The 26,954-nt window shown below is 42.8% G+C and overlaps 1 long non-coding RNA gene across 6 annotated transcripts in view; it reads left to right on the forward strand.

Moving 5' to 3' along the window:
• Window positions 1-26,954, forward strand: part of LOC117695230 (uncharacterized) — a 34,908-nt gene that overhangs the window by 6,633 nt on the left and 1,321 nt on the right. The window contains exons 6-7 of one of the 6 annotated variants that reach the window (XR_004604587.2): window positions 2,720-2,767; window positions 17,163-17,198. This is a non-coding gene — a long non-coding RNA (uncharacterized LOC117695230). Of the gene's footprint in view, window positions 1-2,719; window positions 2,768-4,402; window positions 4,670-6,925; window positions 9,370-17,162; window positions 21,044-26,954 lie in introns of those variants that run through there. The other 5 variants (XR_013106081.1, XR_013106082.1, XR_013106083.1 and 2 more) reach the window with 5 other exon arrangements.

A 26,954-nucleotide genomic window follows, 5' to 3' on the forward strand; every position in this document is an offset into this window, starting at 1 on the left:
ATCTGTCCTCCGCCCACTGCCTCCACAGCTAGCCTCATGCAGCGACCACCTACCTCATGGTTAGATAACACAATACCCAGTAAAATCAAAACTCTTGAAGCTTATCATTAACCAGTCAGATTTATGTATCAATAAATTCTCAATTCACAAGATGCCCACATTATAATTTCAGAGCCAATTAATAAAGAAACAAGCTGCTCAACTAGATTAGACAAGTCATTCCAATTATTCTATCCCTGCATGATATTCATAACTACCTGTGGCTGTTTAAGACCATGCGGGATCAGGATCTTCTTCCTGTTCATCCTTCATCTTGATTTCTTCCTTTCCTCCCAAGAAGTACATGTTCTATCTCTCTCTCTCTCTCTCTCTCTCTCTCTCTCTCTCTCTCTCTCTCTCTCTCTCTCTCTTTCTCTCCAACTCTTAGCTTCGCCTTCCTTTTCCCTGTCTGATCATTAATCACAGGCCTCCTGCTGCACTAATATTTTAATGTAATTGGACAGGGAAAATCCTGCCACAGGCAAACATGATAGGAACATTCTGGCCAGAAGAGGCCAATTGAAAGGGTAGGGTCTCTCCAGATGGTGAGAGTGTGTATGAAAGAATAGACAGTTTCCCTCCCCTCTCCTCCCTCCCTCCCTTCTTTCCTTCTTTTTGTTGTTTTCAAGATGGTTTCTCTGTGTAGCCCTGGCTGTCCTGGAGCTTGCTCTGTATACTAGGTTGGCCTTGAACTCAGATCCATCTGCCTCTGCCTCCTAGTATCCCACTGTTAAGCTCAGTTTCCATTTCTTGAAGTGGTGAGCGATTATGTGTAACTTAAGAGAATCATCACAGGGAGTTCTTGACTATTCCCTTTCTTTCCCAGTTTTAAAAGAGACCTTATTATTTGGCTTTGAAGAAGATGAATTCTGTGACTATCACTTAGTATGCCAGAGGAGAAGATGTATGGTCTCTGTGACAGATGTCCTTAAAACAAAACCAGCTGGCTGTAGTGGCACTAGAGAGGCTGAGTGAGTGAGGTGTTTAGAGTTTGATGCCAGCCTGGGATACAGAGAGACATCCTGTCTTAAAGAATCAGAGCCATTTAAGGAGTTTTTTAAAAGATGTTCATTCTGATCAGATTATACTATTAAAATAGTATGCCATTTAAAATTTGTGTTCTAGTTGGTTTCTGAAATACAAAGATTTCTAAAGAATATAGGTTTCGGGTATCTGCAAAGATAGAAAGAATACTGTGTTATACAGGGGAGTAATAAAAAAGCCTCCTGTTTCAGAATCTGCTTACAGAGCATTCCTGTGCCCACTTTGCCAAGTTCTAACTCAAAAAGTAAGTTTTCCTTCCTTTCTCTTTTTTTGGATCCTGGCCAGAAGCCCGGGCACGATTTCCCAAGTCCTCTGAGCTTTCTTTCTGGGAAGCCGCGTTCCTCTTTCTACTGTGAACATGTTGCCCCTAGACTAACAACAGCTCAATGCTACCTCATTTTCTGTGATAGGTTTCTGCTATTCGGTAGCTCTGCCTTCGTCATATGTTCCCATCTATAGTCATCTAATACAACTTTCTAAACTTAAAAAAAAAAAGACCTAGCTTTTCATAGAACAGGATTTCTCAACTGTGGCACTCAAAATTTTGGGCTGCAAAATTGTGGGAGTGCACATATACTCTAGGGCCCTGGTTCTCAATTTGCGGGCCGTGGCCCCTTTGCAGGTTGAACGACCTTTTGGGGGTAGCATATCAAATATTTACATTATGACTCACAACAGTAGCAAAATACAGTTATGAAGTAGCAACAAAAATAACATTATGCTTTGGGCTCACCACTGCATGAGGGACTCCTGAGCTTTTTACTATTCCCCTGGATTAAAAAGGGTGGCAGCATTAGGAAGGTTGAGAACCACTGCTTAGGGGTGTTGAGAGCATCTCTGCCATTTTCCCACTAGGTGGCACTGTTGCACCCTGTGCTATAGCGTGACCATGCTGAGGGCAGTATCACTGGTCTGGACTTTTATTTCTAAGAGTTCCTTGTCATTGTTGCTGTGACACTTGTGCCCACCCCCACCTCCCAGTACATACCTGGAAAGAAAAATGAATATATGTTTTTGAATTTCTATTTTTAGCAATCAAAGGAAAAGAAGCATCTTTTCAGTGAAGGTGAATGAGAATAAGCAGATTTCCGTTTTTGTAGAAATAGGAGCTTTCCCAGGCACTTAGGTCCAGAAGTCTTTCATCTTAGTTTACCTGAGTTTCAGATGAAACGAGAAAACAGAAATTGGCAAAGGGAAACGATTTATTTGTAGTTTGGACAAATACTGAGTTGTTGGCTTATTTTAAGTGCCTTTATAAAGTAAAAGATAGAAATTTGTGGGGATGGTAATTTTATTCAACTCTGGGCTTGGAGAACTGAGTTGGAGACCACAGGCCTCATAGGAAATCACTCCCCATTTTCCCAGGGAGCCTCGGGTACTGGTGTTTTCTTTAGGGCAGTAGGTCTTCTGCTCCATGGTTCTTTGTTCTCCCATAGAGAGATTTATCCTAACTCTCCTGCAGTTTTACCCTTAAGAAAGATGGTGGTGAAACCATAATTTGGCCATCTTTCTTCCAAAGTCAAGATAGCAACCAGTCACCATCTGTTTACCCAGTGTATATACTTTGCTCCTGTCAGCGAGGCGGGTGATGTAAAATGAGCAGGCTGGTTATTCACCATCATTTTTGCCTTCACAGCTGCTGGTGCTGCTGCCACCACTTGGGCCACACAAGGACAATCTGGAGGTAGGACTGGGAGGTGGAGGACGGAGGGGCTATGCAGAGCCTGGAGCCCTATGCTCTGTGCAGTGAGGGAGAGTGGGAGGGGGCAGCTTCCAAAAAAAAAAAAAAAACTGGACATAGCGAATTCAGACCAAGTTGAATAATTTTAAATATTCAAAATATTTTAAATCCTGTGGCATCCATCTTCCCAGCATTTGCCAGAGATCCCAACACGATTGAATTTGTGTCCCAATTCATAGTCTGGGATCAAATGATGTTTATGTGGGGGTAGTACCCTTAAATACGACATCTCAGGACTGAGAAACTAGAGGAGGCTATGAGGTTGGGCTGGAAAAGCAATTGAAAGGGCAGCATAATACTAAAGTGAATCTGTTTGTGGGAGAATTGGAGCATTCCTTACAGCCAAAGGATATCACTGGTCTCTAGAAGACATGAAATGGTCTATAATGGACTAGGATCTGCAAAAGGTCTTCCTTGAATACTTCCAGGAAAAGCAGAAATTGGGATGTACCCTGGGGTATCCAGAGTATCTGGAAGGGATGGGATCAGGAGCAAGAGAGGCTACTCAAAGTGTACAGAGAGAGAAAAGGAAGAGGAGCAGATTTACTGGGACAGTTGTACACAGACAGGTTTTAGAGAGAACAAGCTAGACATAGGTAAAGATAGAACAACACAAGTTGACCAACCAGCTGGAGCTCAGAAAGAGCTAGGAAGGAGGGTAAGTGTATTCAGCAGTAAGTCTCAGAGACTGAAAGCATTATAAGCCTGGATTAGATTGTACTGAGGCCAGAAGCATCAAGGACTAGGCCTAGGTTAACAGACTGAGGCAGTAAACCTCCAAGACAACAAGTACTTTAACTGAATAAAAGTTACTTTTACAGGAGCTGTTTTTGTTGTTAGGGCTTGATCTGGATGTGACAAGGTGGTCTGTTGAGCCTGTTAATTGGTCTGGTTGTCAAGAAGAGAGCTATTACTTGTCTTCTTGATGTCCACTATAGAGCAGATGGCCACTTGGGTGTGGAGGAGTTCCTGTAACAAAGGGCAGTTAATAGTTGGTGTTCCCTTTTGCATCAGGAAGCCCCTTTCTCTCCAGGTTAAGATGTTGGAGTGTATTATGTTGTAGATGTATTTGGAGTCGCCATATGTATTGACCATGAGGTTGGAAGCAAGTGTGAGTGCTTGGGTGATTGCTGTTAGTTCTGTCTGTTAGCAAGTTTTGTGAGGGGTAAGGGTTTGGCTTCAGTTATGTGTAGACTTCTGGGAGTAGCCACGTATCCATGAAATACAGCATATCCTGCCCCCTAAAGACTTGGTTTAGGGGCTGGAGAGATGGCTCAGTGGTTAAGCTCTGCTCTCCCAGAGGTCATGAGTTCATTTCCCAGCAACCATATGGTGACTCACAACCATCTGTAATGGGACCCAGTGTCCTCTGCTGCTGTGTCTAAAGACAGTGTACTCATGTACATAAAATGAATAAAGAAATAAATCTTTTTTTAAAAAGACTCGGTTTAGGGTGTTACCATCTATAAACTATGATGGCTAGGGAGACTCCATTCCCTACCAGGTGCCCTCTGAATAGCCTTAGCCTCTGCCCTAAGTTCCTTAAAGGTGAGTTCCTATAAACTGTATCTTCCCTAGAATGGTGTAACTGCTGTGAGGTGATTAACCGCTGGCTTTAGCTTCTGTAAACCCATTTATTGCTATGTACGGGGGAGCAAGACAGCTCTTCACATAGCTGAGAAGATTGAAGTTTCTCATCAGCTGCAGAGTGATTCCACAGAAACAAGATAATTGTGGCCTCCACCATTAAAAACCCTTCCCTTAGCCCCTGCTGGACAACACACCTTCAATTTGGCTTTAAGGCTGATGCCATGCTAACAGGTTTTAATAAATTCAGCTAATTACAATTTGAATTGAATCTGTGGTTTATTTTCTGGTGTCTCAAACTCTGTAACATTTTTGGATGCTCCAACAAGATCCCTGGAGGATACCAGACTCAGCGACAGGAATTGGGATAATTCCCTAGTGAGAGCAAGTCTGAGGTGGAATTGGAAGCCCAGGGAGCCCAAGACCACTGCTGCCACAAATTTAAGGTTGCTCCTAGACAGGAGTGAGTTTCATAACTTGGAGGCCTGGGAGCATATAGCCCTAGACAGGAATGAGCATGCTTTCAGTGATTTAGCCGGTCCAAACTTTATCTTTTTTCAACCAGCAGATTGTATAATTGGAAGACCCAGAGAACCCTCCCTTTTCTGAGAAACATCAGGCTCCCATCAGCCTATTAGAAAGTGTTTGCTTACCAGCCCACCTGAGCTGATTGTAAGCACCTTTTAGGTATCTTTTTTTGTTTTTACTGAGGAAAGGGACCAGATCATAACAGGCCTAGGAACTGGCTGCAATGGGCCCAGGGCTCCCAGGGTTCAATGCAGAAAGATGATCTCTAAGTATTGTCCTCAACCTTACCAAACTGGGATCCCACCACTGACCAAGGTAAGGGGGCATCAACACCCCTACCAGGCCCCACCAACCGCAATGATTAGAGCTTCTTGAAAGTCAGTTAATCTCTGAGAAATCGAGAATCTCCTGCTGTGTTCCTGGAGTATCTCTGAGAGGTTTACTGGATGTTCATCTCCATTGATCCTGATGACCCAGGAAAACACTCAGCTATTAATAGTGCTTTTGTCACCCAGTCAGCCCCAGATATTGACAGTCACAAAGATTAGAAGGAATTTGAAGGAATGAATAGGTCATAGCTATTAGAGATAGCTCAGAAGACTTAACAATAGAGATCTGGATGGGAAGAAAGACAGGAAGCTCGTCAGGATAATGATAGCCATGTTCAGAGAAAGATCCAAGAAAGCCAAAAGTACCTTAGGCACCCAAAGCAGCACTGAGCCATGGTGGAGAAGGACCGATGTGCCTATTGTAGAGAGGAAGGGCACTGGAAAAGCAAATGGCCAAGGATTCATAGACAAGGAAAAAGAACTAGACCTCAGTATGCCTGGATTGGATTGACGAGACTGAGGCTCCATACCAATGAGCTGCCAGGAGACTATAGCCACAGGAAAAACAGAGGTCACATATGCAGAAGTAGGTGTAATGGCATAGAGGTAATCTGGGCTCAATTCTGCTTCAAGGAACAGTAGCTCAAAAGACCCAGGAGCTAAAATGGGGAAATAGCCACGGTGTACCAGTAACCCAGTATGTTTTTACCACTGCATATCTTGGTGGAACCTCCTGACCTCTGTGGGGAAAGAGATAAAAAACAGATCTCAGCTCTCCTAGCAGCTATTTTGTTGCCAGAGAAGCTTGCTATTATTCATTGTCAGGACACCACAAAGGGTATCTGGTTAGCCCAAGGCAGAGATTCACTAAAGCCACAGCAAAAAGGGCAGCCACAGAACCAGTGGAGCTACTTACTACAGATGTTAGCCCCCTTCTTCTGTCCTCACTCTCCTGCCTGGGCCAGACTTGCAAGAATGGCCTACATACACCACTGAGGAAGAAAATTGGTCCAGACAGCAGGGGTCTACTAAGAATGTTGGTGGGTTCTTCCAAATGGATGTCCCATCCTATAGAAGCCCTGAAGCCATCCCTCTTCTCACAGATTCATCAGAGCATACTCCTGGCATCAACAAAATTAAAGGAATTAATCAGGAACTGGTACTTCCTAATCCACCCAGATGAAAGGGTTGAACAGTTTACCGACCGCTGTGCTGTCTGTGCCCAAGTTTAAAATCCAGCACTCATGTGTTCAAGAAAGGGACATAGTGCCAGTGAACAATGGAATTGGACTTTAGTGAAGTTACCCTGGCAAGGTTTGAATACCAGTATTGGCTAGTTTTTTGTAGATACTTTTTCAGGATGAATAGAAGCCTTCTACCAAGTCAGAAACAGTAATGTTGTTACTAAGAAGCTACTAATAGAGATCATTCCGCAAATTGGTCTTCCCTCTTTGAGGTCTGACAGTGGTATGGCCTTCACAGCCAGTGTCTAAACAAATGGCTAAAAGTCTAGGAATACATTGGAAATTATACTGTGCCTATAGGCCCCAGAGCTCAGGAAAGGTACACAGAGCTAACAGGACTGTTAAAGGAAAATTAAAAACAGGGCAGAAATTGACAAGCGATGAACCAAATCAATCTCTACTGTTCTTTCTAGGATCAGGTATCCCCATACAGAGACAAGCTGACACCACTGAAACAATATTTGGCTGACTGTCTCCACTTACACCCACCAAAGGAAGACAACAGATTGAAATGTCTAATCATTCCTTCCTCAAGACCTCACAGACATAATAGACAACTAAAGACATCCTGAGTTGTCAATCATCTCTCCCACCTGCTCACTCTTGATTGAGCCAGCAAACAAGTTCCACCCCAGGGATTTGCTATGGGTCTGCCACTTACACAGCAGAACTCTGGAACCTTCCTGGAAGGGATTGTATCTCCTGATTCTGAGAATACCAATGGCTCACCATAGTGGGCATCACAGCTTGAATCCACCACTCCCATCTAAAAGCAAACACAACTGGCTAGGAGATAGGTAAAAATCTATAGGACAGGATAATGTGGGATTCCCCAGCATCCTCTAAAGGTAGGACTCATTCATACCTCGAACTCAGACTGACACAAATACTGGGAATCTTGGTAGGTAACTCCCATATGTGGCCAACTAAAAATGTTGAAGTCTGGGATTGGAAATTTTCTTGAACCACAGATGGAAAAGTAATAGGCATTTTCAGTGACACAACCTCCCAACCTGTGTTTAGATTCTGCCTGTGTAATTTCTTTGATAACAATGAACTTTTAACAGCTGAATGGTGAAGTTACAATCCAGTTCATCTAAATATGAAACCAAAATGTAAGAAATATCCTGGTCCTCGCCATTTTATGCATGCCCAGCTGGTAGGCCTACACATTATCATAAATAGAACAGATTTTTATTGTTGCACCCAGGGCTGTGAGACTGATTCTGACCAGGGTGGGCGTTAAGACCTGTGTATCTCCATTCAACAGGTATATCCCTCCAGATATTACAAACCTGGGACCTGTAATGCCTTCACTTTAAAGATAGTGGCCTTGAGCATCAAATAATTGGCTTACATGCTGGATCTGGGAAATCCATGATTCAATATAAAAATTATGGAAATAGTCCTGGTGTAGAATTTACTATAAAGAGAAAAGTACTACCCCAATGAGCCAACCCTGTAGGCCCCAGAAAAAGCTACCTCAACCATAGAATAGGGTGTCTCCTATTCTTCCTCGGGCCACTTCACCCATGGTGATAATGGAATCCACAGTCACAATCAAAGGGCCTATGGTAACAGACTCAACCTTAACTCTATCCCAGAACAGAGTCAAAGTGTCATCCTCTAATGATGTCCTTGAGCTCTAGACCTTAAAATTATTACATAATTTGATACATCATATACTCTGTGGCCTGGGAAGAGATTACTGGCTTTGTCTAGGCCCCAGGTCTCCTTTTTATGTGGGGGTAGGGACCATCACTCCAACTATTACCCAACCAGAAAATTTAAATTGTAACCCAGAGGAATCTAAGCTCACCATGGGAGACCTCCACAGAAACCTCTTGAACATATAATCAATCACTCAGCTTCCCTTTACAACCAAGCTTGCAATGATTACCAGTATGCCAGCAGGTCTGAACATATTAGAATATACTTCCTGACTCCTTTAGTGACATGGTGGATATTCAACCTTGCTAGATATATAACAGCTGAACATCCTCAATTAGGAGCACATGAAGAAAATCTCTGTATTCTAACCAATATTCTCCCCCAAGTATACATGTATACTAGAGAGGAAGATAGAAAACTGCCTGTGTTTAAAGGAGTCTCCCACTATGAGTTCCCTACAGGGCCTTGTTAGAACAATAGCAATCTCAGCTATAGCTATACCTTCTCCCTGTGACAGCAGGAATCAGAGGTACAGGTGGTGCCTTGGGAATGCCATTCTTAATTATTCAAATCTAAACTTTTAAAGCATTGAGGAGTAAAGTTACACTAAAATATACAGCACCTAAAGGACTTCATGGGACAACTAGAAGTCAAGTAGATTCCCTAGCAGGGCCGGTGTTACAAAACTAGTGAGAAATTCCTGAAGAAAGAAGGACGTTGTGCTGCCTTAGGTAAAAAATGCCGGTTTTATGCCAATAACTCAAGAGTTATACGTGAAACTCTAGATATGATTCAGAAGAACTTAGATACAAGGGCAAAGGATCAAACTGAGGCTTCTGACTGGTACCAGTCTCTTGGTCCTCATGGCTCAGCCCTCTCCCCTTTAACTGCCATAGCAGGGCTCATTTCATTCCTTTACTGGTCATCAGTGTTATAATTGGCCCTTGTACATTTTAAATTGGTTGCTAACATACATTAAAAGAAGAATTAACTGGTAAAATGTTAGCCCTACAGGCTCAGCATCGACCTGTACCTCAAAATGAATCAGTGATTTGACTCATAAGATATAGAGTAAGAGGGGAATGTGATGGCTAAGGAAACTCCATTTTACTAGGAGAGCACCTGGTACAGAATGGTTAAAAACACCCTCCTTAGCCCCTTCTGCACAGCACACCTTTTATTTGGCATTAAGGCTGTCTTCTTGCTACCAGTTCTTAATAAATTTGGCTAATCACAATTCAAAGGCAGTCTGTGGTCTTTTCCCTGTGGTCTCAAATTCCATAACAAAACCAGTTGGGGGCCTCCTGGAGGGGAAAGTCAAGGATCAAGGTTGAGTGCCTCAGAGCAAGAGTGATGGGACCTGCTGATGTGGAGTGTTATTAGGGAGCAGTAGCATGGGTTTGAGCCATGAACATGGAGAAGATGCACCTTGTTTGGGTGGGGGGGCAGTGCTAAGAAAGTGTGGTGGCTGAGGTTCTTGAGTTAGTGTGTAATTAAGGTGGCTAGGGCCTATGGAGTGAGATTTGTTTACCTCAGTGACAAGCAGGGCCACAGTGGCTAGGGTCTGGAGTCAAGGTAACCAGCCTCTGGTGACCATGTGTAGCTCTCTAGTGATATGTGTCACACACACCCTTGACAGGGCCTGCCTTTGGTTGATTTATAAGAGAGAGAAGGAGCCAGGTAATTCCAACACCGTACGGGCAGAGGCAGGTGGATCTCTGTGAGTTTGCCAGCCTGGTCTACAGAGCAAGTTCCCGGATGGCCAGGGCTAAACAGAGAAACCCTGTCTCAAAAAAAAGTAAATAAGTAAATAAATGGAAAAGGGGGCTAGAAGGGTTTGTGTACAAGTGGAAAGGGGTAGGGGGCAGGAGAGAGTAGACTTAGAGTGGATTTGAGTAGGTCTATGAAAGAAAGGAGTGGATGGAGAGATAGGAGTGGTTCTTCCAGAGCCCTTTAGTAGCCTCATAGAAAGGCTGAGTGTCCAGGGAGAAGTTGGTGATTCAGATGCAGAAGTAAGAATCTTAATAATGCAAGCAGTTCACATTGAGTTTGGGGATGGGGACAGGCAAAGAGTTCCTGCTTCCTGACCTGGGATATAGTTCTCGCTTTTTATGAGATTGAGAGGCCCAGGTAGGTCAAGGATTGGCACATCTGGGCCTTGTTTGGGGAAACCCTCTAGTTCCAAGTATCCAGATAGTTGAGAAGGGTTATGCAGTGTTAGAAATTAGTCTGTGGGAGATTGGGTATATAAAAGAATATTATCTACATATTAGGAGACAAATCTAGGTTGGTAAGATTCTGTTCTAGGGCCTACCCCAAGTAATAAGGGCTGTCTCAGAATCCTTTGGGCAATATTATTGTTAGGAACATAAGTGAAACTGAAAGATAGAAAAATCATAAGTTGATCCCCTGAACCCTACTCTTAAAAGCAAAGACATAAAAACCTGTAAGTCAAACACTGTGTCGACTCAGTCCCATTAGCTGACCGTTTGAACAGATGGCCCTAACTAAACAAACCCTAAGATGTATGGTGTCAGGATGCTATGGGCCCGAGATTAGCCTGGCCCTGCTTTGAACTAACAGCCCTGAGACAGTTGGTGCCAGGATGCTAAAAGTTCGAGATTAGCTTGACCCCCTTGAACTGGAGCTCATGATATATAGTGTGAAACTAGTTCAAAATAGCCAATTATAAAGTGACACACCATCCATCTTAAGAATTTGAGATCAAATGTATTGATGACCTAGTGACCTGTTCCCCCTCCTTCCCCCTTCCCTAACTCCACTCTCAGCCGTCCCCCTTCCCTAACTCCACCCCCACCTGGTTTGTAGATTCCCCCTTAAAAGCTATACAATTCTTTTGTTCAGGGCTGAATTCTGCTATCCCCTGCTTGGGGCTAGAAGTGAAGACAGCCCTGGCTAGCCAGTAAACCTCATGCGATTGCAGCAAAGTGTGTGAGTGATTTGGGGTGCGTCTGCAGTTCTCCATGGATCGGTGAGGTCCTTTTCATTTGGGCTTTACAAAACCATTTTGTGTGACTTAAAGTAATGTAATGCCTGCAAGAAGGAGCCTGCCAAGGGGCAGCTCAGATCAGACTTAGGAACCAGGGCAAGTTCTGATATGTTAATGTACCAACCACAAAGCTGTTCTCACTTGTAGCCAAGTCCAAGATGGGCCTTGATATGCTAATGAACTAACCCAAAGATGGCATTGATATGTTAGTGAACTGCTCCTAAGCTATGAGTCTCTCCCCATACAAATTAAACGATAGGGGAAAATTGGGACTTTGGAAGTTGCACTGCTGTGTTCCTGAGATGTGGCATCTCAAGAAACTTCCAGATCTCTACCAATGCCACCCTCCTGGCCTGCCACAGCAGGTGGACTTAATGGCAGAGATGGGTTGAGCATGCACAGCTCCTGAATTCCCCAGTAGAACCTTGCAGCAGCAGATTTCTGACCAGCTGTTTTCCATTTGGTGAGATAATCTGTTTAACTTTTATATTAATTAGCATGATATTATAAGGAATGATTGTGTAAATAAACTGAGCCTATTCAAAAGACATATCTCATGTGGACATCCTGTCAAGTTTCCCACCAACCATGTTGTCTTCAACTGCAACAGTCTAGACAAGATGCTGGGTGTACAAGGGTGTTTGGGTCTTCCCAGGTGAAGGCAAAAAAAAGTGGGGGCTTGGAAAGACGGATGCAGGGGGAGAGTAAAAAAGGCATTGCTAAGATTGAACACTGAAAAGAAGGCAGCCAGGGAGGACATGGAAGAGAGGTGCTTGTGTAGGTTACTGACCAAGGGAAAAGTGGGAATGGTAGCTGGTTGATTTTTCTGATGTTCTGGACCAATTGATAAGTACCTTTGTTTTTGTTGTTGTTGATGTTTTGTTGGTTTTTTATTTTGTTTTTGTTTGTTTGTTTGTTTTTGTAACACATAGGAGTGTTGTAAGGGGAGCAGATGGGGGTTAAAAAGATTATTTGTAGTAACTACTCAATCAAAGATGGGTTAGAGTCCATGACACATGGTGGGAGTAAGAGGAAACTGGTCCTGAACCATGAAGCTAGAAGGATTTCTCAAGGTTATGAGGACAACTATTGAAGGGTTTGAGGTGTCTCAAACTCGAGAGTTGTCTAAAGGCAAGAGGCTATGTGTGGAGTTGTGGGTTTAGGCATGCTATCTGTGGCTTAGAAGAATGCAGCCGCTGAGCCATACGGTAGGTTGAAAATGAGCTCTCTCTCTCTCTCTCTCTCTCTCTCTCTCTCTCTCTCTCTCTCTCTGTCTGCCTCTCTGTCTCGCTCTCGCTCTGTGTGTGTGTGTGTGTGTGTTTCATCCGCAGGTCCAGGGGAACCAGGGTGGTGGCTCGTAGCTTGGTCTGCCCAGAGCTTAAAGTGTGTTAGTAGAAACTACATGCTATAGTTCTGCTATACAAGTGCTATACCCCTAAGCTCTAGAGGTACAGCTCTAATTTTTCTAGTACTTACCAGCCTGTGTATGTGACCTAGCATCTGTATGACTACTAGGTAAAATTCTTGGAATGTGTGCTGAGCTTGACAGCCCTACAGTCTCTACCTACCCTAAAGATGGACCCTGCAAGAGAGTCCACCTACCTAAGATAACTTCTGAATCCTGTGGAAGACTGTTAGGTCAAACTCAATATAGACAGCTAACTGAGGTACCGATTTGATATGCCAAAGCAGACCTGACTGCCAGGTTCTCCCAGCATCCCTTAGTCCCTACCTGTTTACAGGGTATGGCTGGCATATTCACCCCTGGCTCTAAACTTCTCTAGCCCAGGGAATGGGCTATCCTTTTCCCACCTGCCTTTCCTGTATAATCTAGTCATATTGGTACCTAGCCTTTTTTTTTCTATCCTTTACTCTCCTGGCTTTCCCCCTCTCCTTCCCTTCTCATATGGCCAGTTTGGGGTCATGTTCACCCTGGACTCTTCCAGATGTCTCTGCTTCTGGCTATGCTCTCCCTTTTATCTACAATAATTTTTTTCTCTACCATACCTAGGAGTGGAGTGGTCCTGTCCTTCCTTTTTGATTTCTCTTTTTCATTCAAAGAGTACTTTTGAATGAAAGCCCATGTACTTTTGCTCTGTAAGTATCAAAACTCCTGTAACCTCCTCCACAAGAGATCATGGCATTCAAAAAAATAAGCATATTGTTCTGGGTAACTTGGGTTCATTTACTAGGGAATAGAAACTTTTATTTGCCTGGGGATAAACTGTTTCTTTACTTCATAGTTGCATTTTTTATGGATACACCATGTGCTGAGAAGGGCTCTTTGTGTATCTTGTTTCGATCTCCATAATTTCTTGTGCTATGGCTAAATAATGAGAAAACATTGGACAGTATCAGACTGAAAAGACTTTAGTTAGGGGCTGGAGATGGCTCCACAATTAGAGCACACACTGCTTTTTCAGATGACCTGAGTTCAGTTCCCCCTGCCCATATCAGATGGTTCATAACCACCTGTAACTCCAGCTCCAGGGGGATCTGATAGCTCTCCTCTGTGGACACCTGCTCTCACATGTGTGCACACACAGGCACACACAATAAAAAAACAATAAAATTAAATGTAAAAGAATTAGTAGCCAGTCTTTCAAAGCAGCATTATCACAGACATAATGGAAAGACTGAGATAGTGTCACTGGGTGGAGAAAATTAAGGAGTAAATCCTGGGACAAAAGCTAGGGAAATCCAAGTCCAATCTGGAATTTACTTGTTTTCATCCAAGTTAATGCCTTCGTTTTGGTGGCTGTGTTGTAGCTAGCCTGAGGGAGTCTAAGTGGAGGAGCAGAGTGGGCTTTTTCAACTTTGGCACCACAAACATTGCTTATTGCTCTGGTGGTCACTGCCTGTCTTGTAGCATCCTTCTTGACCTCTGTTAGCTCTGAGCCAACAGTTTTTCCTTTTCAGAGAGCCTTCTAGCCAAGCAGTGATATCAAACTGCTTCTATATAGTTTCTGAAGTCCATTAGTAGGGCTGAACACTAAAGGGCTTCAGGTTTGATGTGTACCTTATAAGACTGTGTGCTGCTCTTCAAAGGACTGGAGTTTGGTTGCCAGCACCCAAATCTTGAGGCTCAGAACTGTCTATAACTCATGAGGATCTGACACCCTCTTTTGGCACCTTCAGATACCAGCATGCATACATACATACACACAGTTTTTAAAAATGTAGTAAATTGCTTCAGGTTGAGAACCATTGTTGCACAGGAACTCTGTATCCCTGCTACATTTTAAGAAGTCTAAAATTTTAAATTATAACATGTATGTATAGAGAATTAGTTTTCAATTGGTATGTTTTATCAATAACTAAACTGTTATTGAAAAAGCTGCCTGCATGTTGTAAAACAAACTGGTTATATTTTAGGAAACCATAGGTGATAAATTCTTGTGATAATACACTCCCCAAAGTTGTCCTCTGACTTCTATACAAGCACAGTGGCAAGTGTGTACCTGTATCTAACCCCCAATCCACAGATCATGAATCATAAACTTTTGTTTGAAAAAAATAAAAACAAGTTCTAGTTGTCATCATTGATGACTTGATACAGAATTTTGTTTTCAAAATCATATTGTCTGACTTGGTGGTGTTGGAATGTTGGACTCTAAGATCCAAACCAGGGGATGCGCTCCCCCAGAATCACACATAGACAGAGGATTCGCTGCAACAACATGAGGTTTAATGATACTGGTACACCAGGACTCTCTCGCATGTCGGCAAGAGAGCCCCGAACAAAACCTGGGAGTGGTTTTTATACAGAGTACAGGAGAGCAACCACAAAGGACCACAAAGGCTGACCTTCTCACGTCTGGTCTATAGATGACTCAGATTCACACATAACTTTCTTCCTGACCACCTCCCATCCTGGAATGTGTCTCTGTGCTCTGGGTCTTCCCCACCCACAGGTGGGTTCTCTTCCCTGTGGTCCGAGGAATATTAATCAGCCTCTTCCTTCCTCTTCTGAATGTTAATCCAGCAAGTGTCCTCTGACTCAGGAATAATATACTCCTCCCGGAATGCAAAATGCATCCGGGACAGTGAATTCCAAGACCTAAAAATCTCACATTTAGCTCTTACAAGAACATACTTCCAAAGTTGCCCTCTGACTTCTACATATATCCTGTGGCACACAGTTGCCCACATACACATACATTCACATACATGATAAAGTTAAATTGCAAAAGGAACAAATCTATACAACTCTAGATTCACATTTATTTCTTACAGTGGCACAGATCTTTAATGTCAACCCTAGGGAGGCAGAAGCAGACAACATTGTGAGTTCTAGAGCAGACTGTTCTATATAGTGAATTCCATGTTAGCCTGGGCTATGTACTGAGACTATCTCAAGAAACAAGTACAAATTGATTTGAATGAGAATGCTCCCCATTGTCTCATAGCTTTGAATACTTGATCACCAGGAAGTGCCACTATTTGAAAGGTTTAGGAGGTATGGCCTCATTGGAGAAGTGTGGGGAGGATGCTTTAAGGTTTCCAAAAGCCCCTTCCAATCTCAGAGTCTTTCTCTTCCTGCTGCCTGCAGATCTGGATATAAAACTCAGCTACTTCTCCAGCACTGTGTGCATGCTGCCATGATGACAGTGGACTAATTCTTTAAAACTGTAATCAAGCCCCAATTAAATGCTTTTCTTTATAAGAGTTGCTGTGGTTATGGTGTCTCTTCACAGCAATAGAATAGTGACTAAGACATAAGCAAAACAGAAAGCAACAACAACAATAAAAAAACCCATATGATATATCTATACTACTTTGGTTTCTATTGCTAGTATAAAATGACAACAAACAAACAAACAAAAGACCTACTACCAACAAAAGCCATAACTTGGGGAGGAGAATTTATCAAATCTTACAGATTATAGTCCATCATGAAGGGAAGCCAGGGCAGAAGCTCAATCAGGTACTTGGAGGCAGAAACTGAAGCAGAGATTATACTTACTGGTTTACCCAATCTGTTTTCTTATACAACTCAGGAGTGACTGCCCAGGGGTGCCACTGCCTACAGGAGGCCCTCCCACATCAATCATTAATTTTAAAAAATGCCCCCGCACATTTGCCTACAGGTCAATCTGATGGAGGCACCATCTCAATTGACCGCCCCTCTTTGGAGATGACTTATATCTAGTTTACAAAGAAAACAGCACAGTATTCAAATCCAAGGTATAAATATCCAGTCTTTTTAAAAAAAGATTTACTTGTTTTTATTTATATGAGTACACTGTAGCTGTCTTCAGACATACCAGAAGAGGGCATTGGATCCCATTACAGATGGTTGTGAGCCACCATGTGGTTGCTGGGAATTGGACTCAGGACCTCTGGAAGAGCAGTCAGTGTTCTTAACTGCTGAGTCAGCTCTCCTGCCCTAAATATCCAGTCTTAATAATTATCCAAAAACATTTAAATGCAAGTCATGGTGAAAGACCCCCAAGAGGGGAGACCCTCACTCAAGTCTCAGGATATCACGGCCACCCAGTAACTCTCAAGACACCGATCTTGATGTAAACAGCAAGAGGTTTATTTCAGGATCAGCCAGCTGAGGTCTAGACTTGTAACCCACACAGGGGCAGAGGAGTGTCGACCTTGAGGCCAGGGGGAGAAGGGTATTTAAAGGAAAAAAACACAAACTAGGGGGATAAGGGGGAAACCAAGGAAGAATATCATAAAAATAGTGGAAAGTCCCAACCCATTATTCAGTTGGTCATGTGGGAAACACCCTGTACATATTTTTCTCAAGAATTCAATCTTGTTTAACCATCTACTTTGTGGTTGAATAAGTTCCCTGAATGACCCAGCTGACCTGTATTTTTAGCTCTGCTTCCTTTGTGGTCAGCTAGTTCCTGGAACCTGGAGCTAGTGAACTGGCTGGCCTACATTCTTGGCTCAGCTCTAGGGGTCATAAAAACTTTTCATACCTTTTATACATTTTCTCTATCTTTCAACAGGAAGTATGCTCTAACTTGGACTATGGCCTCCCCATGGTATGTCTACCATGGGAACATCCTCTTTATGGGAGAGGGGAGGAAGAAGAGGACAACAATGAAGAACAGGTAGAAGGAGAAGAGATGGTTTGGGGACAGTGATGCAGAGACCCTTGAAGACCAAAGTCAGTGAATGTCTCAAGCCTACCAGAATATGAAAACCTGAAGTAAAAGCTCTTAATTCTTAAAATACCAGAATCCTCACAAAGTTTATATCCTTATCTGCAAGGGCACAGGGGGGACAGGGAGGACAAAAGGCTTCTAGTTCTCACATGGCTTGTCCAAAGCCTTTGTCAAGAGAATCTTCAATCCCTTCCCTGTTTTGAACTTCATGACTTGTAAACAGAAAACACTCTCTTTAAATTTTATCAGCCACAGAGTCACCCAGAGAACTATCAAATAGTTTGTCCAGTAGAAATAGAACAGACTTCTCTGGGCAAAGGAAATGGGAACAAAATACTAGTCTGTGGGGCAAGTGGAATGGTGTCACCAAACAGAAAAATTGGTAAAGTTGAGCAGATTAGGGAACCCTAGCAATTCTCATAATTGAGAAAGGTAGGCATTTAATTTACTCCCTACCTGGTTCGAGTCCTGGAGCGTGTGACCACAACAGTGGGTCACTTATCATAGAGCCTAGAATTCTCTATGCTAATGAGGTATCTAATAGGCCCAGAGAGTTTAGCCAATAAGCTTCCCTTCCTTGGTTTCCCTTCCTGGACATTCCTTCCTGCAAAAGGTATTTAATCTCTGGTTTACCCTGAATAAGTCGCATATATCCTTTTCTGCTATGAAGAAACAGTTTGAACAAGCAAGGACTATCTCATCAAGGACCACCGCTGCGGGGAGGGGTGTAGTCATATAAAGCCATGCTTAAGTCTCGGGCAGAAGGCCTCTTCACACTCCTAGCACTCCCCCTGAGCTAAGCTGGATTCCCTCTCCCCCCCCTCAATTTTTTAACTTCACAGTTCCCAGCAATGTCTGGGTGCCCAGGAATTTGAGAACCACAGCCTCTGTCCCAGCCCATGCCATTTCTCACTTGGAGAAACACCAGCTGGGGCCCCTTAAGCTGCGTTTCATCTACCCTGAGTATCATGTCGGGGTCTCATGAACCTAGCACCCCAACAGAAAAAAGGAACGTAGCACTAGTGCCTCTGTGTTTTGCCTCCCTGAGTGGCATTCTGACATCCCAGTGGCAAAGCTAAATGCAGAACTACACTAGTCCACTCTGTGCTGTAAGGTTCTGTACTTCTGAAAGGTGCAAGTAGGCACTCTGTGAAATGGGTGAGTAGATGAAGAAAAATTGACAGCTCATGGTTTTTGGTATTTTTACAATTTGTATTTACTTGGGTTTGGGGGTTACCACATATATGGAGTTCAAAACACTTGTGAGAATTGGTTGTCTCCTTCCACCATATAGGTTCTGGGGAGCTAACAAGTTGTTAGGCTTGATGGCAAGTGCCCTTAACCACTGAACCATCTTGATGCCCCTTATGATTCTTGACTTTTCTCTACAAGATCCTATAGTTACAAAATTGACTAGGGGCTAAAGAACTAAGAGAGGGGATGAGAAAAATTACTTACTGAAACTTCTTCCCAAACACATTCTGGAGACACGTAACACAAAAACAATAAAGAAGAACCTGCAGATGGGAGTAGATAAATGGAAATGTATGTGTGAGGATAGGAAGTCAGTACTAAAAAGTAAGAACTAAGAAAAAATAGATGTAAGACAGGCGTTGTTGTAAACACCTGTAATCTCAGCACTCAGGAGGCAAAGGCAGGAGGACTGTGAATTCAGTGTTAGCCAGCACTAAAGAGCAAGTTCCAGGCCTTTATAAACTATATAGTGAGACTCCATTTCTCCTGTTACAAAATACAAAAGAATGATTGTGGACGTTAAGTAGTTGGCATTGGAGAGATGGCTCAGAGGTTAAGTCAGCAGTATTGGCTGCTCTTCTAGAGGACCCAAGTTCAATTCCCAGCACCCACATAGCAGCTCATACCTCTTTGTAACTAACTCGAGATCCAGGGCTTCTGACACCCTTACAGACATACATGGCAAAACACCAATGAACATAAAAATAAGTTTTATATTTTAAAAAAGAAGCCCATAAAAAAAATGGTTAATTGTTAAGGAATCAATTGTAGGAGGTACAGATATCTTATACTCACAGATAAGTACTAGGGGAACCAGAATGTTAAACACACAGGTATTACAGAGTATTTGATTATTGTTCATAGAGCAAAATAATGCAAGTTTAGAAAGATACTCCATATGTCAGATGCAGTTAGGTATGTTTCATAGAGTTGCAGTTTGGGTGTGCCTCTAAAACCCTCCTTAGATACGAGTGCTAAAGAATGGAAAGTTCTTGCCTATTTAAGGCAAATTGCTTGGGAGAGGCCTGTGGGTTTTGCTCTATGACCCCAGGCAAAGCTAGCTAGATGGCCTTGCGCTGTCTCACCTTAAAAATGAAATGGGTCAACCCCAACCATGACAGTGACTTGGCTCAGCCTGCCAAGGGTGTAAGGGAAGAGGTAGCAACTGGACTTTGAAAGGGCTCAATGGGCTTTTGCTTTGCACTCTCTTTTTTGGCTTGGAAGAGCTTCATGGAAGAAACTCCAGTTAAGAGATAGGGATTCTCTTTGGGCTTTTAGGAACAACAGAGAAGCAGTTGGCTGGACACAGGTCAAACAGGATTCGAGGAAGAACAGCTGAGGAGCCCTCTTGGGTTTGGAAGAGCTCAAGGGAAAGGTAGACTAGCTCGGTAGAATGACAGATTTCTAAAGAGCTAGCATGTTAGTTGTAGAATCAGGCTTGTAAATAGGTATGTTGTATATAGTTAAGAAAATAAAGTTACCTTGCTGAGCTTGCAGATTTTTACCAAAGCTCCCACCTCATGTGTCATTTATTGGTATAAGTATTACACAAATTTAAGAAGTTAAGTATTACACACAGGATTTTCCCTTCAAAGGAGAGTCGCATAACCTGTTATCTGCCCAAAAGGCTGGGAGTGGACATGGTTAATAGCCTGGTGACCTTTGCACTATCTGTGTGTCCCAGACCACATCAAATCCTCCCCAAGACCCTTATTGAGAGCTTGTAAGTCTATAGAAACTATCTTTATGAAAGATACCACATGTAATGAATCTATAAAACCCAACTTTATGGAAGATGTCACACATACTTACAGAGTCTCAATATAGTCATGTCTTAAGGTTTATTGTGTACATGGGAGTGAGTTAATTATCACCAGGAATTTTTTTCACCAAATTGTTCTAAGTATGCCTAAATAAAGTACTCAGGGTCAGACTCTTGAAGTTTGAACCAATACCAGCTACTGAATTGTGCTGAACCAAACTACCTTTATGCCTTCTGCAGATTGTTAACTCTGCTAGCTGTGTTGGTGGCAGAGACCCCCCCCCATTTCCCCTATGTAACCAACAAACAACTATATAAACAAAAGAATAATTCTTCCAGTTATATATTATGTGAATGGTGTTTTGAATGAGCAATGTCCCTTATACACTCAGATATTTGATCACTTGGCCCCAGTAGTAGTGCATTTGTGGAGGTATATGGAATCTTTAAGAAGGGCAGCCTTTTGAAGGAAGTGGGCCACTGGGTGGGCATTGAGCTTTAAACCCCGGCCCTCTTCTAGTTCTCTCTCAGCTTCCTGTGTGACCAGATAACCTCCTGATTGCACTACATGCTGTTATGCCTCCTCTGCAATTATGACTTTTCTCACAGGAACTGGAAGCCAAAATAAACTCTTCCTTCTATAAGCTGCTTTGGGTCATGATATTTTATCTTAGCAACACAAAAGTATCTAATTCAATGTGCACCTATGACTTTTCCATGCTGTTTCTTCTAATGTGAGTACTCTGAATAGCTCCAAGATTTGCACAAAACTTAATTTGTTGGTTTTTTTTTTGTTTTGAGATATAGTGTGTGGTGGTTTCAAATGGCCCCTGTAGGCTCATATATTTGAATGTTTGGACATTAGCGAATGGCACTACTTGACTTATTAATTCCTTAACACTTAGGAATTAATAGTCGTGGCCTTGTTGGAAGAAGTGTGTCACTGGGGGTGAGCTTTGAGGTTTCAGAAGCTCAAGCCAGGCCCAGTGTCTCTCTTCCTGTTGTGTGCAGATCCAGATCCAAATGTAAAGTCCAGGCTCCTTCCCCAGCAGCATGTCTACCTGTGTGCCACCATGCTTCCTCCCATGCCGATAAACCTTGGAAACTGTAAGGGAGCTCAGGTTAAATGTTTTCCTTTATAAGAGCTGCCATGGTCATGGTGTCTCTGCACAACGACAGAACACTAAGACATGCTCTCATGTAATTCAGGCAGCCTTGATGTCACTATGTAAGGTGAATAACCTCTGACTTCTTTCATCCACCACTGCTGGGATTATACCATTACATTCCTTCAATTACTTTATACCAAGGCTGAGGATCAAACCCAAAGCTTCATGCATACTAGGAGAGTACTCCTGGCACCTAAGCCACACTCCCAGCTCCTGAGATTTTGTTATTTCTGTTTTCATGTAATAAAGTGCAATGCTAACAACACAAGTAAATACACAATTTTTACTTTCAAGATGTTAAATATGTATGGCTCAGATGAATCCACTAGTTGTTTTGTCCAATTATTTTTAGTCAAAAAGTCATATTAACATATACAAATGGCTTCTTTAAGGAGATAACTAAAGAGAAGTAAAAGTGCTTATTGCCTTTCCTTAAGAGTGAGAAGCCTTGGCCTGAAAGTAATTCTCAACAAATTGGCTCCACTGCCATTTGTCATCAGTGGAGCCAGACAAAGCCAACACTATCCAAGAGATGCTAAGAATCAGGTTCTTGTTTCTGGAAATCCAAAGGACTGAATGGGAGCTGGTTGCTGTTTTAAAAGCACAAGACTGTTAATCCCCTTAACTTGCTGCGGATACAAGAGCATGTTGTTCCTTTGTAGATCACAAGATTCATCCCTAAATAAATAGAGGGGAAGCCCATTATGTGGCCCACCCCATTTAACTCAGAAAGAGGCTCCACTGCGTTACACTCTTCCCCCCTTACTGAATGTAGGAAATAGGGAAATCGATGAAACTTTAAACTTATAGCTTCTACAGAAACCACCTTCAACATTTTGAAATTCCCATGAAATAATTGTAGTAGGTCTTGTTTAAATCTTACTGGACATAGGTGAAAAAACTATTTTCTATTGTTTGTGTGTTTATAGACATGTAGAGGGCAGAGAGCAACCTCAGGAGGCATCCACCATGTTTTGAGAGAGGGTGTCTCACTTGTCAGGTAAACTAGGCTGGCCAGTGAATGCCAAGGATCAACCTGTCTCTCTCTAATTGCCCCCTCAGCCCCAGAATTAAGGGATAGTAGTATGCCAGGCTTATTGTTATGTGGGTTCTGGGAATCAAACTCAAGGTAAGCACATTACCAGTAGTAACTCCAGTTCCCCTCCCAAGTTGCTGTCTTTAATCTGAGACCTTAGCAAATGTTAGGCACTATACCCCATGAAAATCAGAGGCTTCTACCAACTGTTTTTTTTTAACCCAGCTTGCATTCTGCTTTTAAGCAAATTGAGCAGGTCCAACAAGGCAACTAAGCTTATAAGAGCATTTGCCACCAAGCCTGATGGCCAGGAGTTCAATATCCATGGTCTACACGGGGGAAGGAGAGAACCAACTCCCACAGACTGTCTTCTAACCTCCACATGTGATGCACATGTGTGCCTGGACACCCCCCCCCCACTTAATAACATAAATAGTAATCGGGTTTTTAAGAAAAAATTTGAGCAAATAAAAAGAAGACAATTTGATGTGAAAATCTGTAGCCAGATGCAGTGAGTAGAATGCCAGTAGTGGGATGCTGAAGTGGTAAGATCACCTGAGCCCATGTCTCCAAAGGGGACACACTAGGGAGGAACACACACACACACTTAACACACTTAAAACACTTAACACACTTTCCAGGAGATTGCCTTATTTCTTACTTATTTAGGTCATCTGCTTCTCATTCTAAGCTACGCTGGTTTCTTGGCATGAGACCTCTGCAGTCATGAATTTGCCTTTCCTTGAGGACCTTCAGTTTATAATCCTGCTGTCACAATCTTGAAATTCTTTATTATTTTTTTAACAAGATGCTCTCACTTTTCATTCTGCAATAGCCTTTGAAAATTAGATTCTTTGTCCTAGGTTTAATCCTTAGCATTTCATAAACAAAACAAAGGATGGCAGTCCACAACTATAATCCCAGTATTCGGAGGTGGAGGCAAAAGAATAAAAAGTTCTTAGGCAACCCTCATTTGGCTACGAATTGAATTCAAGGCTGAACTGAGCTATGTAGGATATTAGCTAAAAGAAATGTAAAACATATTACAAAGAGTTGTTAAAATGATCATTTCAACATATCCCCTTCCTAACTAGACTAGCTTCCTTTAGGATCAGGCTATGGTCTTCGTAGAGGCCAATAGCTACACCGAAATGGCCAGCAGCTAATGGTTTCAAACTGCACATGTGGTCTCTGGACAGTCAGGAGCTGAATTGTAGTAGGAAAGTAGCCCTAGACAAGTAAGACAAATACCTGAGGTGGTACTCCAGTAAAACTGTGTGTGAAGACTGAAACGAAATTCAGATACTTTACAGGTATTACAGATCTCTTTACTTTTAAGTCATTTAAAATATTAAATGAGTGCTACCTAGTGAGCACTTGGACCTCAGGCTGTGGTTTGCTGACACTTGGTGGTGCCTACCCATCATTTTAATCTATGTTCAATGGGTACTAAGGAGCCCTTCTGAAACAGGACAGATTGCCAGATTGCTTACAGCTGTGGCTCCAATGGCAGCAACACAGCTGCCCAGGCTAACCCCGGTGTACAGGTATATTCTTATGTTCACATGTGCATATCAGCTCTATCTTCATATAAGGATAGCAATTATATTGGACTAGAATCCGGCCTACTTGAAGTAAAAAGTTAAGGGTTCTTTGGAAAGTCAGTTGGGTTGGATGGTGTTTTGCTGGGACAAACACATCAAGGAGTGTTTTCCTGAAGTAGATACAGGTGAAAGGATGTTTTGCTAAAGCAAACACATGAAAGGATACGTGATGAAGGATTCTGCACTAACAACAAGCATGTATTGGTCCACCTTACATTGCATAGTTGAGCTCCATCTGTTGGGACTCCATAGAAAGAAACACACCAAAAACTTCTGGTGGTGTGCTGGCAGCTTCTTGCCAATTACAAGGACTCTGAGAGCTGTTAACAGAGTGATGTCTGTTGATACAGACTCTCTTTGAGTTTCCCTACTCTCATACTGATGCAACACACGTGGTAAGGCAAGACCCATGGAGGACACCTGATGTTTGGTGTATAACTAGGACTCAACAAGCTGTGAGCAGGGCTTGTTGGTAGAGCTAGTGGATCGAGCTGCCACTGCTGACCTGTGAAATGAACTGCTGATTTCCTGACAATGTGAAGGGGATCTACTCCAAAGAACCATTTCTAAACAGGTCCACTTCTCCTTTATCATAATAACCTTTCTTTTCCACTACCTCTGGTGAGTGGTGGGCTAGAAGGGAGATTAAAGCATTTAAGAACCGTTATTAAAAATAGGGTTTGAAAAAGTGAAGCCTACACTACTGACCACAGTTTTACATTAATTACCTCCTCAAAGACCCCACCTTCAAATAGTCACATTCCAAGGTACAGAGAATGAGGATTTCAACATATGAACTAACAGGTGAAACAGCTCAGCCCCATAACAGAAACCATCCAGGATGAGTGGTGCCCATGTTGGCACAAAAAAAAAAAAAAAAAAAAAAAAAAAAAAAAAAAAACCTCTGAAAAGCAGATTAACAGAATAATTCAGTGGCCAAGCTACTGGTGTCTTCCATGTGTCCACCATGCTCACAAGACATACCTGTTCCTTTTTTCTTTTTCTTTAATTGGTTATTTTATTTATTTACATTAAAAATGTTATCCCCATTCCCAGTTTCCCCTCCACAAACACCCATCCCCTTCCCACATCCCCTGCCTCTATGAGGGTGCTCCCCCCACCTAGCTCACCCACTCCTGCATCAGTGCCCTAGCATTTCCCTATGCTGGGTCATAGAGCTTCCACCCCTCCCATTGATGCCAGACAAGGCCATCCTCTACAACATATGCAGCTGGAGCCATGGGTCCCTCCATGTGTAGTCTTTGGTTGGTGGTTTAGTCCCTGGGAGCTCTGGGGGGGTGGGGGTCTGGCTGGTTGATATTGTTGTTCTTCCTATGGGGTTGCAAACCCCTTCAGCTCCTTCAGTCCTTTCTCTAACTCCTCTACTCGGGACCCCATGATCAGTCCAATGGTTGGCTGTGAGCATCTGACTCTGGCAGAGCCTCTCAGAGGACAGCTATACCAGGCACCTGTTAGCAAGTGCTTCTTGGCATCAGCAAGAGGGTCTGGGTTTGGTGGCTGCATATGGGATTGGATCCCCAGGTGGGGCGGTCTCTGGATGGCCTTTCCTTCAGTCTCTGCTCCACACTTTGTCCCTGGATTTCCTTTTGACTGAAATTATTCTGGATTAATAGTTTTGAGATGGGCTGGTGGTCCCATCCCTCAACTGGGGACCATGCCTATCCACTGGGTATGCTCTCTACAGGTTCTATCTCCCCTTTTCTTGGGTATTTCAGCTAATGCCATCCCTGTTGGGTCCTTGGAACCTCTTGGGTCCCTGGCATCTGGGACTTTTTAGTGGCTACCTCCAGTTCCCCATACCCGACTGCTACACACCTCCATTCAAATTCCTGACCCTCTGTACTTCTCCCCCCCACCCCCCACACCCGCACACCAGCTCCTCAAGCATCTGAACCTGCTTCCCTTTATTCCCTCCTCCTTCTCTCTTCCTCCCAGATCCTTCCTTCCCTCTACCTCCCAAGATTATTTTCTTCCTCTTTCTGAGTAGGACTGAAGCATTCACATTGTGGTCTTTATTCTTCTTGGGTTTCATATAGTCTTTGAGTTGTATCATGGAGCTTTTTCTGGCTAATATCCACTTATCAATGAGTATATGCCATGTGTGTTGTTTTGTAACTGGGTTATCTCACTCAGGATGATATTTTCAAGTTCCATCCATTTGTCTTTGTCTGCAAATTTTATGAAGCCATTATTTTTAATAGTGCTCCATTGTGTAAATATACCACATTTTCTGTATCCATTATTCTGTTGAAGGACATCTGGGTTCTTTCCAGCTTCTGGCTATTATAAATAAGGCTGCTATGAACATAGTGGAGCATGTGTCCTTGTTATATGTTGGAGCATCTTTTAGGTATATGCCCAGGAGTGCTATAGCTGGGTCTTCAAGTAGAACTATTTCCAATTTTTTGAGGAACCACCAGACTGATTTCCACCGTGGTTGTACTGGCTTGGAATCACACCAGCAATGGAGGAGTGTTCCTCTTTCTCCACATCCTCACCAGCATCTGCTGTCACCTGAGTTTTTGATCTTAGCCATTCTGATTGGCATGAGGTAGAATCTCAGGGTTGTTTTGACTTGCATTTCCCTGATGACTAAGGATGTTGAACATTTCTTTAAGTGCTTCTCAACCATTTGAGATTCCTCAGTTGAAAATTCTTTGATAAGCTCTGTACCCCATTTTTAATAGGGTTATTTGGTTCTCTGTAGTCTAACTTTTTGAATTCTTTAGATATTTTGGATATTAGCCCTCTGTTGGATGTAGGGTTGGTAAAGATCTTTCCCCAATC

The sequence above is a fragment of the Arvicanthis niloticus genome, chromosome X (assembly GCF_011762505.2).
Source record: "Arvicanthis niloticus isolate mArvNil1 chromosome X, mArvNil1.pat.X, whole genome shotgun sequence".
Lineage (NCBI taxonomy): Eukaryota > Metazoa > Chordata > Mammalia > Rodentia > Muridae > Arvicanthis > Arvicanthis niloticus.